We start from the raw sequence: 6,000 nt of genomic DNA, 5'->3' as shown, positions 1-6,000 counted from the left end.
ATGCACCTCCAGTCCCACCCCTCCCGCCTCCCCAGGCACAGCAACGGTTCTCCTCACTCAACTATCAGGCGCACATCGTTCTGATTGGTTTGTGCCCAACCCATATCAGTTGTTAAATATGTTTAGTATAACCCATCCTAGCTAAAAATCAACAGATTTTCCAGATTCCATTTTGACTGTTCAGAATCATCTAACACCGTCAACTATTTGACAGAGTCTCTTCCTTTGATTTCTGTGATGGCACACTCTCCTGGTTTTCTTCCTGTACCTCTAGTTTCTTATACTGACTTTCCCCATTGACATGACATTTAAATGTTAGTGTTGTCCTGGGTCATCTTCTCTTTAATATCTCAATGGGTCTCACTTATTCTCACCTCTTGGCTTCAATTGCTATGTATATGGCAATGAATTCCACATTAAATGTTTAACCAAGACCTCTCCTCTGAACTCCAGACCTGACCTGAATATCTGCTTAGCAAATCGTTTGGATGTCTCATGAAATCGATAAATGTAACATGTATAAAAGTGAATTTTCCACCTCCTAGCTCCCCATCTGGTCCATCTGCAGAGATGGTTTACCATCCACCTAGATGTACAAATCAGAAACCTAGAAGTCATCTGTGACTCCTCTCCCTCCCTCCCCATCCCCTCATATTCCATCAATTACTACAATCTATTTAGTCTCCCTCTAACATATATGGAACATATATTAAACCCATTCAATTCCCTCCATATCTGCTGCCACTCACTGGTTCACGTCACCATCGGTGATAAGTGGCCTCTTGTATTTCTGCATCCATATTTGCCTCCCTCCAATCTATTTTCTAAAAAGCAGCCAAAATGACCCTTTAAAAATGCAAATCTGATTAAACCAATATATCCTGTTTCACTCCTGTGGGGTTCAAAATGAGGTCACATTCCTCTTAATGTTCAAATCAGATGACTTGGAGCCTTCTACTTGTCTCCCTTGTGTGATAACTTCAGATTCCAAAGGTTCAGATTGTCTTAATAAGTAGAACTGGAAAATCTGCTCATACTCTTTGTGACTGCTGTGACTGTCAGTGAAACGCCAGACTCTACCAGTCTTCTGTCCTTGGGTAGTCCTTATCTATTGCTGTATGATCTGCAGGAACAGGGAACAAATGTCCACCAAATAGCCCAGGGTAATCCTTATTCAGTGAAAGAAAATGTTTCAATGGGCTAGGTCCAACAGTGTTTGAGTTCTGGAAGTAGGGGGAAAAAAATCTTTCAGCTATGATGGCTCAGTGCCATGGTCGGCCTAGGGCCCAGATGTTAAAGCTCTTCCCTTACACAGCTCTTTTACTTCATACACATGGAATAAGGAATGCTGGTAGGGTCAGAACCTGCTTACATTTCCCAAGCCAAAGCCTTAATGCCCTTGTGAATTTGAGCACGCAAAAACCTAAGGAGTAAAGGTGTAGACTACTTCTTTCCAAGGAGGAGGTTCATTTTTCACCAAAATATCCCGGACACTCTGTAGTTCCTGTCTTTGTTAGATGGTTAGAAACACAGAAGAACCCCAGAAGCTACCTTCTCCCTCAACCCTCACTTCTAATCAGCCACCAGTGCTTGAATATCGTTAGAATTCAGTTCTGACACTATCTTAATTCTGTACTGCTCCTGTACGGTCGTCATCAGTTCCTACAGGTCACCTTGTCTCAACTTCCGATCTAACCTCCATGTTGCATTCACTGATCTAAATCTACTCCTGCTTCTGTTCTGTTTAAAGCTCTTTAATAATCCCCATAGTCTATTGCAAGAGTAGGATTCTTTTTCTGAGCTGTATGAAGCAGGAGTCAATGGATGGGCATCAGAGGAATTGTGAATTATATGCAGAATTTTATATGTGCATGTTTCCAATGACATGGCCCATAATTTTAATCAGAATTTCGGGGGAGTACCTTTCCACAAAAGGCTAAAACCTGTCGTTCAAGCTCAAGCTGTTTAGCTGGGATGAAAGGGATTTTCATGGCATGGTCACTGCTTACCTGGCCAGTCTTACCCTCTGCACCTTCTTCCCTGCCATCCCTCCCCAATTAATACATTGACACTATAGAACTGCTTATGGGTCTTAAAACATACCATACGTTTTATGTCTCCATGTGCTTTTGAGCATTCTGCCCCCTCTGCCTGCGAGGCCTGTCTTCTTTCCTTTACCTATTTTTGTCTGCTTATAAAAATTATCTTCCAAAACTCAGCTCTAGCAACATTTACAGAGATTCCCTGATTCCCTCCCATAAAGTTAACCACTCCCACATAGGAGCCACCTCTTTTTCTTGTACAGGTTTTTGGTTTTGCCCATGAAAAGTTGAAATATTTTAAAGGGGACATTTTTGTTGAAGTATAACATGCCTCCAGAAGTGCGCAACTGTAAGCGTGCAGCAGCTCTGTGATTTTTACAAAGCAAATATGCCTGTATAACTACCAATCTGATTAAGAAATAAAAACCCCAAAGCCAGGACCCGCAGAGCCTCTCTTGTGCTTCATCCAGTCATTACCAAACTTCAAATGTAATCACCATTCTGAATTTATTTACCATAAATTAGTTTGCCAATTTTTTAAACTCTTACGCTCTTGTATCTAGCTTCTTTGATTCAACATTCTATGTGTCAGACTCATGCATGTTGTTACCGGTAACAGTGGTTTGTTAATTTTCACTGCTGTGTAGTATTCTATTGTATGAATACACCGTTTATTTATCCTTTTCTACTACTGATAGACATTTGAATTGTTTCCATTTTGGGCTACTAAGAAAGACGTTGCTGTGAACATTCTTGTCCATGTGTTTGAGTTACCATGTATAGGCATTTCTTTTAGGTACATGTATACCTAAAAGTAGAATTTCTGGATCATAGAGTATGTGAATATTCAGCTTTAGAGGACACTGCTAAATACGGTTCTAAAGTGGTTGGGTCCATTCATACGCCCATTTAATAGTGTATGAGAGTTCCTGTTGGTCTACATTCTCACCATTATTTGTCCATTTCAGCTTTTAAGTTTTAGCCATTTTGGTGACTGTGTGGTATAGTAACTCACTGAGGTATATGACACTGAATTTTTTCTTTATATATCTGTTTACCCGTCTCAACACTGATTTCCTGATAGCCATGGGACTATGCCTTATTCAGCGTTGTTAATCAACAAGTACAGTGTCTGGTCACTCACAAGGTGACAAGGAAGTGTTTGTTGAGTGAACAGACTGTTGGAGAAGTAATAAGGGACTGAGAAGTCTCCCTCATGCTAAAATCAAGCTTTTTAGGTAAGTGACCGTATACCTTGCCTAAATTTAAGTCAAGTCCTAGTCATCAGACATATTTGAGTGTCTACCCACTGCTACTATTATTCTTCTGGTACTTTCTCAAAGACTTACTAATTAGGTACTTTATAGCATTGACTGGGAATGTGTATACCAGAGCTGTGACAATTCTAACTATAAAGTTAAAAAGGACCTTGATATAGAATTGCATCTCCCCTGCTTCCTGGCAAAATTACATCTAAGTCACCTAAAGCAGGGAAAAAGCTAGCCCTTGTATAAAGATGTCCAGTGATGCAAATCAGACCCACAATGAGATTCCATTTCTCATTGAGATACATTCACAAGGATGGTTATAATAATAAAAAAGACAATAATAACAAGTGTTGGTGAGGATGTGAAGAAATTGGAAGCCTCATACACAGCTGTAAAACGGTGTAGCTGCTTTGGAAAACAGTTAAACACAGAGTTACCATATGACCCAGAAATTCTGCTCTAGGTATATACCTAAAGAACTGAAAACACAAAAACTTGTACATGAACTTGCAGCATTATTCATAATAACCAAAAAGTAGAAACAACCTAAATATCCATAAGCTAATAAATGGATAAACAAACTGTTGTATATCCATACAATGAAATATCATTTAGCCATAAGAAGGAATGACATACATGCTACAACTTGGATAAATCTTCAAAATATGTTAAGTGAAATAAGCCACATACAAAGGTCATATATGGTATGGTCCCATTCACATAAAATGTCCAGAATAGGCAAATCCACAGAGACAGGAATTAGATTAGTGGTATCAGGAGCTGGGAAAAGGGATAAATGGGGAATGACTGCTAATGGGTACATATTAATTTGGGGGTGTGTGATAAAAATGTATTAAAATTAGACAATGGTGATGGCTGTATTACTTTGTGAATATACTAAAAACCACTGAATTGTACACTTAAAAAGGATAAACTTATGGTATGTAAATTATATCTCAATAAAACTGTTATACAACATGTTGAACTGTTAAATTTTGCTTTTTAAAATAATTTACTTTTTATCTGAATTATTTGCCATAAGTGTATATAACTCTTGCAATTTCAAAACACAAAGGTTTTAAAAATATTAATTGTGGTTTGTATTTTTTTCCTATGAAAAGGTTACACAAATGTATTCCTTGTCACATTATCGCCTCTTCTTTTTCTCATCAAACCAGCCTGCACTGTCCTAAAGAACTGGCCTCTTTCTTCTTTAGGTGGATGTTAGCACAGCATTCATGACAGAAGTGTCACCCGCTCTAACTCCAAAGAATGTCAAGGAATATGACCTTGCAGCATGACAGGGCTGCCAGAGGCATTTGGTTTAGACAAGAAAAGCCTACCGAAAAGGTTGTTCGTCCCTTCCCCCTTTGTCTTCTGGAAGCAACGTCTTACTTAGTATGGCTAGCCTGTCCAATATCCTTTTATTTTTTCTCTTCTGATCTCTTGAAGAGGAAAATACAAAACAGAAAGTAGCAGCACAAAACATGATATGATAGTATACTACTGTCATCTTTGATTACTTTGTAAAATTTCTTTTCCCCTCAGTTTTTTCTTCTCTCCAATAGCTTAAAAACGTGTTTTTTTTTTTAACTCCTCCTATCCTGTACTTCTCAGAATGTAGTTCCCAGATCAGCAGCATCAACATCACTAGAAGACTTGTTAGAATTATAAATTGGCGGGCCAGCCCGGTGGCTCAGGTGGTTGGAGCACTGTGCTCCTAACACCAAGGTCGCCGATTCCCACATGGGCCAGCTAGCAAGTGCAGTTAGCCGGCCAGTCCCCAGCTAGACTGGGGGTGCAGGAAGACCCCTCGTTGGGGTACTGGTGGATGTTTGCTTTTGTGTCTTGACCAGCCGCCATCGAGAATATAGCGGTATGACTCCCTTATCCATGGCTCTGTTGGTGTTCCTTTTTGGCCTCACCATAACCTGCATTCTTGTGTGGGGAGCAGGAGTGGTGACCTTACATTATATATAATATATATTGCCCGAAAAAGACCATGATTTATTATGCATCAGTTGCTAAGGTGCAAGATGATTATCTGTTTAGTGTTTAGTCCTTTCACACTTTCTAAAAATTTTATATTTTTGCTAGTGTCATCTCAGTATTTTTACTTGTAAAGTGCTGAAATAAATGACAAACATTTCTGGTCTCACACAGAAGAATAGAGCTGTCCAACCTCAGCATTATTGGTATTTTTACCTGGATAATTCTGTCTTGTCTTGTGCATTGCAAGATGTTTAGAAGCATCCTTAACCTCTACCCACTAGATGTCAGCAGTACCTCCCCCCACCCCAAGTTGTAACAACTTAAAAATACCTCCAGACAATGCCAAATGTCCTGGGGGGAGGGGGGCAGCAAAATCACCACAGGTTGAGAACCACTGAAATAGAAACGTCAAGAGAATGTACAATTCACGTAAGTAACTATATGGACCGTTTTAATGTCCATCTATGGTCAAACCATTTTTGGCTTTATTATGAAAATAGTGCATAGTTTCTAAGAGTGTTCAATAAGAAACAACACTATTTTCTGAAATCTGAAAAAACTACTGTCATGCAGGGACTCAGCTCCTGCTCCCCCCACAAGAATGCAGGATATGGTGAGGCCAAAAAGGAACATCAACGGAGCCATGGATAGGGGGTTCATACCATTATATTCTTGATGGCAGCTGGTCAAGATACAAA

This window comes from Rhinolophus ferrumequinum, chromosome 11, assembly GCF_004115265.2.
Source record: "Rhinolophus ferrumequinum isolate MPI-CBG mRhiFer1 chromosome 11, mRhiFer1_v1.p, whole genome shotgun sequence".
NCBI classification, from domain to species: Eukaryota; Metazoa; Chordata; class Mammalia; order Chiroptera; family Rhinolophidae; genus Rhinolophus; species Rhinolophus ferrumequinum.
The sequence above is the reverse complement of the archived record's forward strand: the minus strand, read 5'-3'. Positions refer to the sequence as shown.